The sequence below is a fragment of the Vicugna pacos genome, chromosome 17 (genome assembly GCF_048564905.1).
Source record: "Vicugna pacos chromosome 17, VicPac4, whole genome shotgun sequence".
In the NCBI taxonomy this organism is placed as follows: domain Eukaryota; kingdom Metazoa; phylum Chordata; class Mammalia; order Artiodactyla; family Camelidae; genus Vicugna; species Vicugna pacos.
The window spans coordinates 15,576,056-15,594,908 of record NC_133003.1 but is presented as its reverse complement, the minus strand read 5'-3'; the positions used below and the strand labels follow the sequence as shown (position 1 = coordinate 15,594,908).

The window sequence follows — 18,853 nt, the reverse complement described above, 5'->3', positions numbered from 1 at the left end:
TGGCAGGTGGAGAGCGAGCATTTGCTGGGCAGGCAATCCTTTCCTTCAAAGCCTGATGCACTTCCCTCTCACCGTTGAACTTGCATCTCTGTTCCTCTCTGCAGCCCTGGCTCTGTGGGACCCTCTCTCAAGGGCCTGGCCAGCCCAGGCTCAGCTCCCACACCCCCAGAGATCCACGGGGGGCGGTGGGCGGTGGGCAGTGCAGGAGGTGAGCTGAAGAAGTGGCCAGTGAGGGAGGGACCACGAGGGAGACGGGACTGCGGGCTGCAAAGTCAGGGGGAAGTTCCAAGAGGTTGTCCAATGTCCCTTCCTCAAGCTCAAAGTCCTTCCTCTTCATGGAATGCTTGAAGAGTGGGAGAAAGGGGCCTAAAGCCAGCATTGTGCTAGTGAGAGATGGCAGGCTTGGGGTGCTGGAGAAGCAGTCCCTCACAGAGCACCCATAAACACGCTGGTAAAACCAGGCAGGGTATGGGGGCTCCTGCAACAAATGCCAACTGCAAAGGCAATCTGATTCAAAGTATCAACCACAGGCAACCATCTCGGAGCACACAGTTCTCTGTCTCTCTCTTTCTGTATCTATCTACATACATACATACACATAATACACGTGTGTGTGTGTATTTTTGTAGAGTATACACACACACACACACACACACACACACACAATTCTCTAAAATACGGACCAGACCACTTTCTATCTTTCAGAGAAAGCTCCACTGAGCAAGTCGGTGAGGTGGCTGCTAGTCTGTAACACGTGATCACAACTGTAGGAATGTTGTGTCGTTCCAGGGAAAAATAAAAGGCGAGACAGAAAAAAGATATCCTATTGACCCAAACATTAACATTTATCGAGCACTTCATGTGTTCCAGGCACTGTGTGAGCCCTTTCCTTTCATGATCTCAGTCCCCTACCGCAAGCCCAGGTATAAGGCTCATTAGTGCTCCACTTCTGCAGATGAAAAATCCGGAGCAGAGAAGAGAACTCACTTGTCCAAGCTGGCATGGCCAGTGTGTGGGGGACTCCAGCTCCTCACCACCTGACCGCAGACAGACAGACTCCAGCAGAGCTCAACCTCACGCAAAACGTCTTCAAAAGCAGTGTCAACAGACATAGAAAATACACTTACGGTTACCAAAGGGGAAAGGGTGGGGGGAAGGGATAAATTAGGAGTTCGGGATTAACAGATACACATCATTATATATAAAATAGATAAGCAACAAGGTCCTACTGTGTAGCACAGGGAACTATATTCAATTTTGTGTGATAACGTTTACTGAACAGAACAAGAAAAAGCAGAGATACACACAGATCTGTATAACTGAATCCCTGTGCTGCAGACCGGAAACTAACACAACATTGTACATCAACTGTACTGCAGTTTTAAAAAGGCCATGTCAAAAAGCAGCTTCTACAAACGAAGTCCAGTAATAAATAGAAGAGAAGGGCTAGGGTAGAGGATGGAGAGGGAGGCGAGAGAAAATAATCCCACAGAAAAATGAGTTAAAATGAAGCCAGGGCGAGGGATGGCACCCCGGGTAGTGAGGCAAAGGCCACGGGGCGTGGGGCACTGCTCTCACCTGGGAACAACTCAGTCCACTTTGTCAGAAAAGAGACCTTCCCTGCCCTACGTCCCGAACGGATTTGTCCCAGAGTTTTCGTTGCTTGAGGAACAAAATTCAGAGACTGACATGGCTGAGGAAGAGGGGAAGGATGCTTGTCGTTTGGGTTGGTATTTGTTAAGAAACCTGCTCTGCCCCAGGGGCCTCTCTGAAGAGCTGGGGAGTGGGGGGTGGCCACGAACCAAGGCTGGACTCGTGAGTTCTACAACAAAATATTCACGTCCACGTGTGTGTCCTCCACCTGAACAGGACAGAACTCGACAGTCTCCGGCCCCCGCTGAGCCCTCCCTGCCCCGCGCCCCCACCCCCGGCCCTGCGGCGCTCAGGTGGCCAGCCATCTCGGCTCTGCACCTGATGGGCCTGCACTTTGAGCTGTTACCCACTTAGGTGATAATAACCTGTCCCCAGTGACGTGCTCGCCCTTACAGCCCCCACGCCTTGCTCCCCCGCCTGCTGGAGACACCATCAGAAAGGGACCTGATGCAGTCTGTGTCTGAGATGCTGCAAGCTGTCTCGTTCGTGTCCTCGTGGAGGACACACACGTGGACAGGGACTCTTTTTTTAGAACTTGTGAGTTCCGCATTGGCCAATGGCCACTCCCTGCTTCCTGCCCCTCACAAGGCACCGGAGGCGGAGCAGGTGTCTCACAGATACCTGCCAAAGCAACGAGCATCCTTATCCTCCCCTAACGATAGCAGTCTCTGAGATCGCCTTTCTTTCCTATTCACATTTAAATGATAACTTGGAAACTCACACAAATACAAAAAATTTAGGTACGAGGGTATCTTCCACCCACACGCTGCAGACATCACTCCACTGTCGTCCCGCCTCGCAGGTGGCAGCAGAGAAGCTTGATGTCTGTTTGGAATGGACTCTTCTGCAGGGATCTGCTTTCTGTCTCTGGAAACTTTTCTCTGTCTTTGATGTATGTTAATTTCATTACAATATGTGTGTGGTGCAGCCACTATGTAAAACAGTATGGCGATTCCTTAAAAAATTAAAAATAGACTCACCATGTGATCTAGCAATCCCACTCCTGGGCATATATCCGGAGGAAACTCTAATTCAAAATGATACATGCACTCCAATGTTCACAGCAGCAATGTTTACAATAGCCAAGACATAGAAGCAACCTAAATGTCTATCAACAGATGACTGGAAAAAGAAGATGTGGTGTACATACATATGGATACATACATAAATATACATACATATATACCACGTGGAATACTACTCAGTCATAAAAAAGAATAAAATAATTTTATTTGCAGCAACATGGATGGACTGGAGACTATCATACTAAGTGAAGCAAGCCAGAAAGAGAAAAACAATCATCATATGATATCACTTATATGTGAAATCTAAAAAAAAAATAATGAGACAAATGAACTTATTTATAAAACAGAGACAGACACAGACATAGAAAACAAACTTGTGGTTATCAGAGGGAAACAGGGTAGGATAGTGGAGGGATAAATTAGGAGTTCAGGATTTGCAGCTACTAACTACCATATATAAAATAGATAAACAGCAACGTCCTACTGTATAGCACAGGGAACTCATATTCTGTACCTTGTAATAGCCTATAATGAAAAAGAATATATATATGTATAACTGAATCACTATGCTGTACACCAGAAATTAACACAACACTATAAACCGACTATACCTTGATAAAAAATAAATTAAATTTAAAAAAAACCAATGTGTGTGAGACTCTATCCTGTTTGGCATTCCACGCACTCATCTAATCAGAGGGCTCAAATATTTCATAGAATCTTCAGTCACTAGTTCTTCAAATACGTATTGTCTCCCCTCCATTTACTCACTCCCGTCTTTGTGATGGTCTTAGAAGAAATGGCGACACTTGTGATTCTAGCCTCTGTACTGTTGTCTCTCATCCTTTCCATCTCTTTATCTTTCTGGTATCTCCTGGAAGAGGGATGGCACAAATGACCCTCTCACCAATCACCCTCTGGCTGAACGCACACTGTTCTTCCACCCAGGGGGTGCTCTAGTTTAATTCTACTCTCCACACCTATTACTTCTAATTAGTTTTCTTCATAAATGTTTACTCCTACTTCCTAATCTCTCCAAGGATATTTATTATGCTCATTTAAAAGCCTTGTTCTATTTGTTCCATCAGTTCTGCTCCTCCTACACAAGTTGCTCCTTGTGGTTTGTTGGGTTTCTTCATAGCACACGCACTCCTCGGTTGGGTTTCTTCATAGCACACGCACTCCTCGGATGTCTTACAATTTTTCCCTGAGAACACTCACCCCACCCTCCTTCAGACCAACGGGTACTGTGCACCTGCTCGGGGATAGAGAGCTCCCACTGTGCCCCCTCCCTGGGCAGAGTCCCCAGCGAGCACTCTGGGCTCGCTCCCAGGCAAGCCTGCCCTCCAGGGGGGGACTGGGGAGGACACTGCCAGGCCAGTGGCATGAGTTGCCACCCTTCACCCTGATGGCACCATGGGACCAACCCAGAGGGCAATCATCACCCAGGCAATGTGGGTGAGAAAACATGCAGCAGGAAAGCCACGCGTGGCCCTAGCCCTGCCGCCGTTTCTCCACCCTGGGACCCTACCACCTTCGCTGTCCCAGGGTTTTCTCCCAGTTTCTGTGTTGCGTCCTGAGATCCAGCCACCTCTCTTTTGTGCCAGGGGCATTTCTACATTTGGAAAGGACTACGCAGCAGCCTATGCTGGTTGCCACCCCGCTCACAAGCCTCCTTGCATTTCTGAGCCTCCATCCCCTGCCCACCAAGCCCTTCTCGAGGAGTATGGCCTCTCACTGCCAGCTGCTGCCCAACCCAGGGCTCTTCAGAACAAGAGACACTTCTGGAAGCCAGACAGAAGTTCTTCAGGGCTTCTCACAGCTCTGGAGGAAGCCAGGCCACCAAAAGCTGCTCTTGCCCTCACCTCCCGTTTGCCTCCAAAGGGTCACTCTGAGCAGCTACCGTCCGCCCAGCAGTGCACACCGCCTCGGGGATCTTGTGCCTGAAAGACTTCTTAGAGTCAAGTACTGAAATCTCTACTTCCCCTGAGAAACAGGTTAGCTGTGCTCCCTCTGGTAATAAGGAATACACATAACTAGCTCTTTTCCCCTTTCGGCTTTGGGTGTTACAAAGTTCAGAGCCAGGACTGAGCCACAATCCCATACATACGTGGAGGGACTCGTAGCCTGCGTATCCTGATCTCTTAGGTATTGTGAAACTTTTGGTCCATCTATTTATTTAGACCCCGATTAGCTGACTGTTTAAAATAGAAAGAAAGAAAGTAAGCCTCTTTTAGAGACCCATGAAACAGGAAAGGAAAATAAGAAGCAAAGGAAGTGATTGTGTTTCTCTGGACCTGCTTTTTAATTCTAACCTGTATTTTGCCACTTGCTTGTGTCTGCTTCTATTGTACGCCCACTCAATTCCACTGTGGAATGAGGCTAAGTATATAGAAACACACACACAAAACAAGAATACACAGAGGCCTGTGGCTTTCTGAGTAATCCTACAAAACCCAAGATACCCTACATATGGCCGTTCATTACATTCAGCCTTGACAAAAGTCAAGATCCACCAGTCACAGGAGCCCCTGACTCACAGCTGATTAAGAAGCTTATGTTAGCATTAATGTCAGCACCCACCACGGCCTGGGCTAGTGCTTGAACAGAGTCCTTTTGCAGGTGGGAAGGTGTCCCTGCTCACTACATCGGCCCCTCCCCAATCGAGCTTCTCATTCAGTGGGGATGCTACCCAGCCTTCACGGACAAGGTGCACGCTTGTCAGGGGATGCATCTGCACTGAGCATCTCACGCTCTTTCGGCCCATCTACCCACCAGCAATGGCTTCCCAGAGTGCAGATGCAGGTGAGAATGCAAACCGGTCCATGGAGGGGATCCATAACTACAGGACCACTAATAGGGAGGGACTCTCAAAGCTTCAAGAGCATTCGAAGCACCAGTTGGAGTTCTGCGATTTTACAGACATAGGAAGACATGTTAAGATTCCTGGCTGATCCACAACTGACCCCTAAAGGCTCCTTTTCTCCTGCAGGGAGGCATGGAAAATACAGTGGGGCTGCCTAGGAGCATGCTTTATCCTCGCCTCTTATCCAGGCTCCATGGAAATGTAAGCAGGTGGAAGGCTGTGTGGAAATGGGTAAGAAACAAATGCCCTCCAGGCACTGGAAAAGTCACTCTTTGGGGAGTTCAACAAGACCAGGCAGCTGCTCCACACAGGCTGTGCAGACTCTCCAGCGACCTTTTCAAGTGAAGTGTCTTCCTCGTCAAGGCTTAGGCCAGTGAAGGCACCAGGAAGCACCCACGGATGCTCAGGCAGGAATGCAGAGTCCAGACTTGCCCTCATTCAATGCCCTGGGTCTGATCCTTTCATTTCTCTGTGCCTCTCTTTCCCCCTTCTGTGAAACAGGGACTGTAACCCTTGCACGGAAGGTTGAGGATTTGGAAAGAGATGGTGAAGGATTCTGTGCTTCTCAAGAGAGATTCGTAAATATCAATCATTCTCATTGCTTTAAATGAGTAATAGGGGAGGTATAAATAAAATCCCATGGAAACAGAACTGCACATCAAATTCTGAACTAACTTGGTACCCGAGGAGAGCTTCCCTGCTACGGGAATTACTTTATAAACTGATGAATCCTTTTGAAATGCAATCACTCACTCTTTATTGCTCCGTTAGTTTCTAATTTGGCACTCTGCTTATCCTTAAAGAGAAGCAGATGGGTTGTACATTGTACGAGGACTTGGATCCCAAGAGTATTGCAGGAACACAATGTGCTGTGCATCCATGCACTCTCTTGGTTAAATGCTAAGAATCTGACATCGAATAGATGGACGCTCAAATTCCAGTTCTACATTTTTCTAGCTGAGCCTCAGTTCTCATATCTGTAAAAATGGAAATAATATCCACCACACAGGGTTGTTCTGAGGATTATAATGCAAGAAAAGCACTTAAGAGAGGGCTAAACCCATAGTAAATGCTACGCAAAGGATAACGGTAAATATTATTGATGGAGCGTGGAGGGCCCACCATCACTAGCTGTCTCTCTCTCTCTCTCTCTCTCACACACACACGCACACATGCATGCACGTGCACACACACACACACACATTAAACAAGAAAACTGGAGGCCTACAGAGGTTTAAGGAAGCTGGATCTGACAGCTTGTGCACAGCAACACTAGAGATTCCAAGCCTGATCTTCCTCCTCCCCTCTGCCGTGCTCCACCCTCCCAGGTATGAGCGGAGAGATTCAGAAACAGGGCAACAGCTCCAAATAATCTAGGCATGTTCTTGCAATCATACCTATAATTTGCAGAGGGAAGAGGTGGCAACTTCCTGTGCACACTGGGAAAGCTTTTTACCCTGCCTAAATTCTTTTCTCACTGCTCCTGAATGACCTTGACCTTGCTGTGGAAACTGGTCCCGTTCTACATTTTACCTTGAGCAGGACTGGTGCTGTTTTGATAGCACAGTAGGAGGGCCTTCTGGTCACTTACACAAGAGCTGTTTTGATCAGTCAGTGCCCATGTCTCACTGGTGGTTAAATATTTTAATACTCACCTGTGTAAAAAGAGGTTCCCAGAGCCTGCAGAGGAATGACTCACCCTCAGTAAGGTCACAAAGTCAAATTCAACAGTCTTGTCATCTTTATGACTCTTCCTTAGATCTGTTTCTGACTCTCAAATCCACAATCCTACTCCATTGCTCATCCCACTTTCCATCCTGGAAAACCTATCTATCCAGCTGAAGCCCTTTGGAGAAGCTAACACTCAGGGGTGCTTCAGTGTCCATTTCCAGCTCTACTCAGCACTGAGATGGGAAGTCTCATCGCCAGCTCGAGAGAGCCCTGATCAAGCCGGAGCATGTCAGAAACTCAGGCCACCAGCTGGTGGCATCAGGAATTAGTCTTGCTGCCCTGAAGTCTACAAACCACAACCCTTCTCCACCCAAAACCTTGACTGCCCAGCCTCTAGCCAGCTTTCTGCCTTTGGTTCCTGAGAATACGCTCATCACCAGGCTAGGACCGAGCTCAGTTTTGAACAGCCTCTACCCTTCGCTCCCTTCCTGCTCCCCACCAGGCACATACACAGCCCTGGCTCTTGTCGGCGTCCCTTCCTCAAGACTAAACCTTGATTTCAGACTCTGGCTAGATCTTCTCCAAAGTGGATGTCTTGCTTCGGCTTCTGCCAAAGGCCGACCCTGGGATGAACACCTGGAAGAAGGTAGCTTGTTTGGGGGAGATAATCCAAGGAAACAGAGTGAGGACGTAAGAAGAGGTGGCAACGAGACAAGGAAAACCTTCGATGGTTGGGCTACTGAGCAGGTTACAAATGTGGGCACCTGGAACTCAATGCCTGGAACGCAGGAGCCCTCTGAGAGTCAGTATAGAACATCTAGCACAAAGCTGACCCACCAAGGGGCGAAGAGGCTAAATATTCATCCACCAACTCCCAATGCCATGGGTTGAGGGTTGATCTTGGGGGAATTAACCTTCCAGCACTCTCACCCCTTTCTGTGTGCCAGCAAGTAACTGCTACGGTCAAGACAGTCCTGGAGCACAGGTGCAGAGGCTCAAAGGAGGAAGGCATCGAGACGTTCAGAAGCTGTCTGCTGAAGCTACAGGTGACCCCAGGGTGGCCTAAATGATGTGGCTTTAGAATCTGCAGTGTCTGCTGCCATGAGCAAACTTCCTGACACAGGAAAGTTTTTCCCCAGGTTTTTAAAGGCATTTTCTTCCTGGAGCCTTTATAATACTAAGTTGTCCCCTCTACCCTCCCTTTCCCCACCCTGGCTTTGATTTTCTTTCCGAGAGAGAAAGTGAGAAGTTGAGAAAGGAGAATGTGCAAAAGTGAGACCCAACAGCAGTCTGCAAACTTCCTTCCTGCTCGTAGCACCCCCCTCAGCCTTCTGTCTTAGGCTGGGTTCCCTGGGAAAGACCCTGAGATGAAAAACTGTGCGCGCTAGTGAGGTATTAAGCAAATACTCTCTGGAGAGACTTTTAGGAAGTTGGAGTAGCCAGCCCTGGCAGGGGAGAGAGCCAAGGAAAGGTGTGATCTGAAGGGTGGTTTCAGCGTGATGCCACAGGGGGAGCTCTGGAGTGTAAGTTATATCTCAGAGTTGTCCGGTCCCAGAGCAAGGGAGCTGGGCTCTCATCTTCCTGCACTGATGAACCACTGGTAAGGGCCACCACAGAAGGACACAGATCTCCAGACCCTTCCAGCTTTCCACCACTGTGGGCAAAGCAGGCAGGCTCCACTAGCCCAGCCATTGGAAATAAAAATGAACCTAAGCCAAGAGAAGGGGATTTAAGGGAACTGAAAGGGGCACTGACATTAACTGCTTCAGCCTCCAGACGAACTTTCATTAGAGCAAGTTCTGCTGCTTAAAAAAGGCTTAATACCCTTGACTAGAAGATCTCTTGAGAGATTTTTTTCCTTTGTTTTTTGTTTACCTCCCAGCTCTGAAAGTCTATAGTTCTTCAACACAGAGCTGCAGACCTCACAGTTTAGGAGACTAGGTGCTATATTATCCCGTTAGGACAGCAAACAGTTCCTAAATCACACCCTAAGAGTGCCTGAAGCAAAGGCCCAAACGTAGCTGGTGGCAGCAGTTTTCAGCTCAGAAAAATCTAGTCACAAAAATAAAAGAATTATTGAATCCTACCCATCAGAGATGACACTTAGTAAAGTAGGCAGTAGAGCTGTCCTCACCCTCATCTCTGTCCCTCCTTCCTTCTTCTCCTCTGGAGGTTTTGCCTAATAATAGAAATCGAGTAGGTGCTAGTTCCCATGTTGAAATGTTTCTTCACTGATAACCCGTCACTGTATTTCATTTCTATTCCCATAATTCTTTGGAATAAACCTTAAGATATGCACAATGAGAGATGAAGACGACATTGTGAGATGTTAAAAGTATCTTGGAGAAGATATTTCTAACCCTTTCTCCCTCTGGCTACAACTCTGAAGTTGGGTAAATTTTTCTTAATTCTCTTTTTTTAGGTTTGTTTATTTATTTTTAACGGTGGTACTGGGGATCAAACCCAGGACCTCGTGCATGCTAGGCATGCACTCTACTACTGAGCTATACCCTCTCCCCTCTTTAATTCTTGAAAAAATAAATTATAAAAAGAATGTATGAGGGAGTCCTCTACACTATCAAAACATTTACCTTAAAATTTAAAATATTTAGTGAGGTCACCATCTCATACATGTTTTTGCCTAAGGTACGGCTATATCCCATTACACAGACATATTTCCTTAGAAAATGAGCAACTTCAGCGCCTATGTTGGAAATATCTTATGTCTTTCATTTTTTGGAAATGGTTCACCACTGGCAAATAAAATGATGTCAGAGGAGCTGGTTTTGACTGCGTGTAAAAAGGTAACCCCATTCGTTCTTACTTGCCAACAGGAGAAAATACATGAAACATCTAACAGGACACCGAAACAAATAAAATTCTTGCTCCTGCTTCTAAACACTTTGTGCAGCCAACAGCTAAAACTCGTGGAGAGTGAGATTTGGGTGACACTAATTCCACTCACCCATTCAACGATCAATTATTGGGTGTCTTCCACACGCCAGCATCGTCCTGGGTGCTGTGGACACCACAGCAAACGGATCTCCAACATGCCTTCAAACACTGAAATACTAGTCCCATCACTTTCTGAACCTGGCATGTGTACTGGAAAGATGCTTCCACTTTTAAATCTCTGTCTGGTGCTCTGATAAATAATGTTCTCCCTGGTTCCCAAAAGGAGAATTAATTTGGCGAGACAAATCCGTTGTTGTTCCACTCATTGTTCTGGTAATAGAGAAACTGGGCTTTTAATTAAGGCTAAGGAAGGATGGAAAAGCAGGAGGCAAATAAACGCCCACGTGGTTTGATGCAGAAGGGGCCCAAGTCTCCTTTTTCCTTCCTACAGGGTCTAAAATTCTCATCGTTGGAGCAGCTTTCGTGGGTGAAAGCATTTTATCTAGGAGGCCCCAGCTACGTGCATTTTCTGCCTTGGAAATATGTTAGCGCCCACCAACCTGGTGTGAATGAGGATTTATTATCAGCTACTTTAGGGAGACACACTGCTGGTACCACTGCTTTGAAAATGATATAAGCAGAAGCTTCCAGAAGGCAAACAACATGCACCAGGTCACACAAATGTGAGGTTGTGTGAGAATTCAGATTCAGGCAGTTTTATCTCAGGACGCTTGGACCCTTTAACCTGTATTCACTTTCAATACATAAAGGAGAGGTCTGAAAATGTCCAGTATATTTATCACCCATCTTTTTTTTAATCACTATGCTATTTTAAATTACAGAAGGAATGCATGTTAATCGGGAGAAGAAGAAAAGGAAGAAGGAGGCAAACAAGAAATAAGGGGGGAAAGAAGAGCCCTCAGAGATTTCTGAGATGTTCTCCCCAGGTTATGATCCTCAAATTTGGTTTGAATAAAAGTTCCCATTTCTTTTAAAAAGAAACAAACAAACAAACAAACAAAAAAGAAATTAGGGAGGAAAGTAAAGGAAAATACAAAAGAAGCACAAAGAAAAATCTGCTGTTCCTTCCACTATCTGTAGACCATGCATCCTCATTGGGGAGGGTATGTCTCCTAAGGGGTCAAAAGTTGGTCGGTCCTCTTGAGGAGAAAAACTTATTCTTCACAGAGTAAAGGGCACAGGTAGTCATGCAATACATAAACAGAGAAATACACAGTCTTCCTGCAGTATTAAAATTACACTGAAGAAGAAAATTGGGGAGGAAAAGGGCTTGGAGCGGGTGTGATAATTTTTTAAGTTGAGAAATGCTGCCATAGCTATCAATTTTAACATATCGGTAGCTATCTGTACAGATGTTTCTATGTATGCCATGTTTCCTTTTTCCAAAAAGGGGTTTATGTGTATATGCTATGCCTTTCCATGTGAACAAAAATTCTTTATAATAATATTTTACACCATTAACAAAGCACTTTTACATATAGTATCTCATTTGATCTTTATAATAACTGTGGGAAGGTAGATATTTTTATTATTATGATTATTATGTCCATTCTACAACTGAAGACAAGGAAGTTTAAGGAGGTGAATTAACTTGCCCCAAAGTCTCTCAGCCAATATAAGTAGCAGAGCCAAGATTTGAATCCTATTTCTTAAGATCTCTGGGTTTCTCTTGCTATTTTTTGCTAGCTTCTTGAGTAGAACACTTAGTTCATTTTTTTTAATCCTTTTTAGTTTTTTGATAAAAGCTATAAATTTTCCTGCAGTATCACTTAGGCTTTATCCCAAGGTTTATATAGTTTCTCCATCAGACAGATACGAGATCTTCCCTACTCTTGCAAACTTGTTACCAGGGTTCCATGAGATACTGCTGAGGAGAAAGAACTCTGTGGAGCTTGAAGAGCTTTCCTTATCATGTGACTGTGTAGCTTCCTAGAGGATGTTGACTATCTGTCCCTAAACAGACCTTAAATAGATTTCTGGCACCAGGAGGCTATAGCAGGACTGCTCTCTCAGGTGAACTCCGTTACCTTTAGCTTGTTCTAGACTCTGTGCCCTGTCCCCAACTCAGGGTCCTATTCACAGAATGACTGTTATGGGAACTGAGAAGGTGATTCTTGGTTTAAATCAGCAATACACAACTAGCAGCAAATAGGCCTTGAGAAGAAAAGACAAGAAGAAACATTAGTCTACATGTGACCATGAATTTTATTAATGATTTTTTGGTTTGATTTTTTGAGAAGGAGAAGATAGAATTTTCTGCCCAGCTCAAACCCTGCTGGCCATAAGGTAGAAAGAGAGCATGGGTGTGCAGGCAGGCACCTGGGTACCAGCAGGCAAGGCTCTGCACAGAGCTGTCCCCACCTCCTGGGACCCCGAGTCCTGCAGTGTCTGGAGAGGGGCTCCATGTGTGATCTGACGCTTCCCTGGTAAGCCACCCCAAATACATGGGCAGTCTTTCTCTGCTGTGGCTCTACCTAGAATTGATTCGGTGTCTTTTCAGGGCCCTTCCCCACTGCCCTCACTGCAGGCCACTCTGAGCCAGTTTAGCCCAATTCAGGCTCAGCTCTTCCAATGAGAGCAGTGCAGGAAAATATCCTGGTGTCTTGTGAAACTTGTTCAGCTGGGAACTTGGCTACAAGGGTTGCTATGGCAACCTGAGCAGATGAGGGGGAAAGCTGTGCTTTTGGTTGCGGTGTGGGATGTGTGTTTGTGTGTGCATATGAGCATGTGTAGCATGGAGGGAAAGAATGACATTAATACTGGGAAAGGCCCAGCCACTCCACGTAAGGCCCTAGGATTGCCCCATGGGCCATGATCCTCATTCCTAGTCAAATGAACCCTGGACTCAACTGCAGTTGCAATTTCAAGACAGCATGAAGCCAGTCCTTTCTGAATCGTCTAGATTAGTTCTGTGCTTGTGGAAATCTTCCCCTCAAAGTGTGTTTCCACCAAATTTTATGGAGATATCATTTCTTCATAATCTCTCAAGCTACTGAACCTGTGGGTACGTATAGATGGATGGGTACCATGCCTGTCACTGTGGAAATGTTGTTAGTGGCAGGTATGCCGAGACTGCTTATAAGAACTGGATGCATCTTCGAACATAAATTTATTCAATCTTTTTAAAATTAAATCTAGAATTTCTACAAGGTCTATTCTATTGATTTACAGATTTTGAACCTCATGCAGTGCACAGTGTTTGTTAGAATTTCTGCCTCTTTAACACCTACTTACGTAATTAAAGAGTTCTGTACACTTGGAGTAGTATTTACTTAAAAAAATATTTCAAATTCTCAGGTGTAAAACATCTGAATCGGATGTAACTGGAGAAATGTGGAAGAAATGCTATAACCGGAGATTCTGAAAATTAGAGACAAAATGAAACTCTCTACACATCCCTCTCCTCTCAGATGTGAATAACAAGAGATTTATTGGGTGCTTATTACGTCCAGGCTGTGTGCTAAGAACTTTATATGTTCTTATTCATTGAATCCTAATGATAACAACACAAAGTAGATACTATTATTATCTTTGTCTTAAAGAAAAGGAAACGCAGACACAGGGAGACGGTGCCCAAGTAAGAGAGCGGTAAAAGGCAGAACCAGGATGCAAACTGGCTCCACTACCCTGTCTGACAGCCCTCCCAGAGTTCTCCCAGGCCAAGGATCTGCCCCAGGGCAGGAGGAAGGATGGCGGTCCCCACTCAGAGCCTACCTGGCACCTTTCCATACAGCTCTCTCTTCAGCTCCCTGACTCTCCCCTCCTACAGCTCTTATTTCCTCTTGGGTAGGAAAGCAAGCCCTTTCGTCGTCAGGCTCACCTTCGGAAACTATTGTTTAGAGCATAAACCTTGGGCTTCTGGTAGTCAAGCAGTCTAGGATTTTAAAAGTCTTATCTCTTAAAGTTACCACTTCAGCCCTGAGCTGCGAAGGTCTGTTTCAAAACCCAAAGCCGAGCACTGGCCCATTGCTATCTCCACATTTCAGTCCGCTCCTGAGCAGATAAGCCTCCGCCTTGTGGTCTAATTTTAGCGGAGGAAAGACTGTACAGGTTAAAATGAATTAGCTCTCAACAATGAAGACATTTCAAGCAAAATTTCAAAATATTATTCCTTTACACGTTGTATCTAGGAATAATAGCATTATTAATTGTATTTGTGAGAAACATATGAATTAGTAAATAGAACGGGTTACTCTCTTAACTGTCCAGATGTGCTGCAATGGCCTGGGTTACTCACAGTAAAGCTGGTAGATTTCCAAGCCCTGTGGGTCAGAGTGCCATCTCTCAACATCCATTCACCCTTTTAGAACAAAATCAACCCAAATTTTAGCCACTTAGAGACCACATTATTCAGCCTCCCTTGAGCTCGATGAGACCATCTGACCAAATTCTGGTCTAGGACACTTCTGCTTACTAGCCTTGTGAGCATGAACAAACCACAGAGTTCTAATCATGGAACATAATGTCACAAAGAACCACAGAGATCAACTACCTGAAAGCAGGGTAGGGACAAACGACCAGAGTTGGGAAGTGAGGTTCCCAGGCTCCCCATGAGCCATCGGAAGGGCTGAGTCTTTAACTCAGTGGTCTGCTGGCTAGAGAAAGTTCCCTATACTACCCCACAGCTCCCCTCCCACTTCTCGCCCCTAAAATTCAGCTTCTTCTTCTGCAACATGAGGGCAAGGATAACACATCTGTAGTAGACATGGTGAATGACCTGAAATTCCATTCCACTGCTGCCCCACTGAGCAGTGGCAATGAGGTCTAAAAAACTGACCCTCACTCCAGAGGTGGATCCTGATTCGTCTCAGCCAACTATCATTTCCCCCAATTCCCCTGCCAGTGATGGATTCAGCAGCCCAGGCCTAAGCTAATTAGCATTCGACACTCCCTTAGTGCAGTTATTGGATAAGGCATGGGCACATGACCTAGGTTGGACCAATCAAAATTAAGGTAAGATTTTTGTTTGTTGGCAAGGAGGTGCCCTCTCCACCCCCCTTTCCTTCCTCCTCTCTCTCTCCAAGCATGAAGGAGAAAGCCTCCAATGCTGACTGAGATTAGCAGCCAACCTACAACCTACATTATTCTTGTCCTGAGTTGTCATGACCTTAAATTAAGAGAGGCAACATGCACACCAGTTGGAATGGTGATCATTCAAAAGTGCACAAACAATAAATGCTGGAGAGGTTGTGGAGAAAAGGGAACCCTTCTACGCTGCTGGTGGGAGTGTAGTTTGGTGCAGCCATTATGGAAAACAGTATGGAGATTCCTTAAAAGACTAAAAATAGACTTACCACACCATCCAGCAATCCCATTCCTGGGCATATACCTGGAGGAAACTCTAATTCAAAAAGACACCTGCACCCCAATGTTCATAGCAGCACTATTTACAACAGTCAAGACATGGAAACAACCTAAATGTCCATCAACAGATGACTGGATAAAGAAGTTGTGGTATATTCATACAATGGAATACTACTCGGTCATAAAAAAGAATGAAATAATGCCATTTGCAGCAACATGGATGGACCTGGAGATCATCATTCTAAGTAAGCCAGAATGAAAAAGAAAAATACCATATATCACTTATATGTGGAATCTAAAAAAAAAAGGACACAAATGAACTTATTTACAAAACAGAAACAGACTCACAGACATAGAAAACAAACTCATGGTTACCAGGGGGAAAGAGGAAGGGAAAGGATAAACTGGGAGTTCGAGATTTGCAGATACAATTTATTATACATAAAATAGATAAACGACAAGTTTCTACTGTACCAGCACAGGGAACTATATTCAGTATACTGTAGTAACCTATAATGAAAAAGAATATGAAAAGGAATGTATGTATGTACATGTATGACTGAAGCATTATGCTGTACACAGAAACTGACACAACATTGTAAACTGACAGTACTTCAACAACAACAAAAAAAAAGAAGCAACATTGGTAAAGCACTTAGCACAGTGCCTGGCCCATAGTAAGTGCTCAAACAAAAGCAGCCAATCGTACGATGGCAGCCTGTCCACAGCTACGCTGGCTCATAAAGAAATCACCACGTGGTTCCATTCCTTGTATGTTGGTCAGCATGTGAGGTTTACCTTTACGACCCATTCCATGCAAACAGTTCATATTTCCCACTTGCTGTCCGTGGTGGCGGGGGGGGGGGTTCCCTGTTCTTCCCCCCTCACTCCGGGCATTCCCCATCCCTCTGCACCTTCCTCCCCAGACACCTTCTCTTTCCCTGCCCACCAGCCCCAGTCCTGCCTGGTTTGGGAGAACAGAAAACCTTGCTCTGAAACATCTGTCCTAGCTTTTCTGTTGGGTCACTGTGGCCTACAGCTCCCTTAAGTCTTTGTTTCTGCCTCATTAAGGGAAAGAAAAGAGTGCTTTTCAGGGTACCTGTGAGACAAAAGGAGAGTAGGAAAAAAATAACAGGATACACAAAGATAGATTCTCCACCCTATTGAGGAACAAAGGCATTCACCCATTTAAGTACCTCATCAAAGTGTCTGGCTCATTACAAGCGCCTATGATCATCTGTAATAGGGTCATGGCAAGCACGGCCCCAGTTTTCTGCCTCCTCTCATCTCGTTGTCCCTGTGCAACGTGACTTGGCAGCTCCTCCCTTCAAGAAGTGGAGACTACTTTCCCACCGCTAGACTCTGGGCTAGCTTGTGGTTTGCTTTGGTCAATAAGATGTGGTAAAAGTGATGAAGTTCCAGTGCTGACTGAGTGCTTTCTTCTTCCTCTTAGAATCCTGCCTAGCTGTCGTGAAACTAAGCCCAAACTAACCTGCTGGAAGATGAGAGAGCACATGGAGGAGGGACAAGCCATCCAGTGACTGCAGATGCATGAGTGAGCCCGGCTGGTAGGTACAGAGCTTGCGCAAGCCCAGCAGACGTGCCCAGCAAATCTGTAGCTTTGTGATCTGAGATAAATATTTATTGATGTATGCCACCAAGGTTTTTCTGGTTGTTTTTTTCATAAATATAATTGTGCCTACAGCTAACTGATGTGATGATGATGATGATGATGATGATGATGATGATGATGATGATGATTTATTATTCTGTGGGCAGGCTAGCTGAAGGCTGCTCAGACAGAGTCTCCTGGCTAAATTGGCCATAGACTGGGAGGGAGGTGGAACCTGTAGAACCAGGAAGGGGAAGATGGCATCTCCCATCTTTGTAAAGGTGACCTTCCCATAGTTCTGTGATCATCAAATTTTTGCTTTTGTGTACATCTCAAGAAGAATTTTGAAAAACTATGTACCCCATTGCATATTTTTAAGTTCACATGTGGAAGTTTTCATTCTAAGTTTAGCAAGGGATATCGTTCTCTCTTTGCTGCAAATATTAACATTCAAACATAAAACTATCAGTCTTTGAAAATATTAAAGGGATACTGGGCTCATGAGCATTTCATGCTCACTACCACCCAATTTAAAATATACGAATAAGTCTCTCTTCACTGTTGAGAAATTTTACATCTTTCTTTTTCTCCTTGAATTCATATTTCTTTTCTACTTCCTTCATGAACCTTAACAAAATTCAACATACTTTTAAAAGTTGAGAATCTTCTGTTGATCATGCTGTCATACATTAAATATATATATTTTAATATACTAAAAATGCATTTTATTCTTGTGAACTTAAGGCTCTCCATGTTTCAAAAAATTGCTTCTGGATTGAACTATCACACAACTGGCCAAAACTGCCTAAAATACATATATACTATGAATTTTGACAATTTTTAAACATGAAAAGTTAAATATAATTGGAAATGCATCTTCTAATCTAATCAGTTGAAATATGATCTTTTCACATGCAATTAATGAAAGAGAAAGGTACATTCTGTTGAAAATAAATCAGTCCAGAAGCTAGAATAACATTATTCTTGTTAATAGGAGGCAGAAAAGATTAAACATTTGATATGGTAAAACAAACTGGGTAGTAGCTATCATTGGATTATTTCGTGATATGATTTCATTAAAAGGATTTTAACTTACCTTCCTGAATAGCATACACTGCATCCAAAACAAGTTGCCTAAACTTTTTATCTGTGGGTTTTATTTGATGTACCTTGAATGTCTTGGCAAGCCTTTCTGCTATATTTAAATAAATCAGTGCCACCAAGCTACATGCTTGGGCTGTGCTGAGATGCTGTTTCTTTCAGCTGAAGATCCGACCTGGGTTTAGTACTGAGTGTAGTTGGAAAGCATTGCTTACGTTTAAATACAGTTTTAAAAGCTGAGCTCTTTCTTCCTCAGAATTCAATGTTTCTCACTGACGCTCTTTTTGCTTTGCTGTCTGTTGCTGGACTCCCCTTCAAGAAGCAGAGGTTATCCTGACTCCCCCTGACAGAGGCTACCCCAAGTATGTATTCAGAACATCCTAACAGGGTCAAACCACCTTTCCTCTAAACACAAAATGCATAAGATGGGGAGATAAGAGAGCTCAGGGGTTCATGGAATCTTGAGCAATAAAAGAATCCTCTCCTTGTTTCTCTCCATCCTCCCTGAGGTGTTCATATCTTGTAGCAATGTATTTCACTCAGATGAGGGGCAAATGAGGGGTATACCTTTTGCTTTTTTAATTTTTTTTTAATAATAAAGTGAGAGAACAAATTTTGTAAATTCAAAGATCAAACCAGAAAAATGTGTCTATGGAAATGAAGGATCTAGAAAATGACTCCCTTAAAACAACCCGTGCTCAGTAC

General features: G+C 44.6%; 2 long non-coding RNA genes across 13 annotated transcripts in view; one reads left to right on the top strand and one right to left on the bottom strand.

The window, feature by feature from the left end:
- LOC116283906 (uncharacterized) overlaps positions 1-18,853 on the bottom strand; it is a 194,003-nt gene that overhangs the window by 94,147 nt on the left and 81,003 nt on the right. The gene's annotated exons all lie outside the window — the stretch shown is intronic.
- Positions 14,636-17,092, top strand: LOC140686558 (uncharacterized). Of its 2 annotated transcripts, none has more exons than XR_012060384.1 (2): positions 14,636-15,084; positions 16,889-17,092. It is a non-coding gene; the product is annotated as an uncharacterized lncRNA (long non-coding RNA). The 2 variants fall into 2 exon arrangements; XR_012060383.1 differs by lacking the exon at positions 14,636-15,084 and adding an exon at positions 15,498-15,680.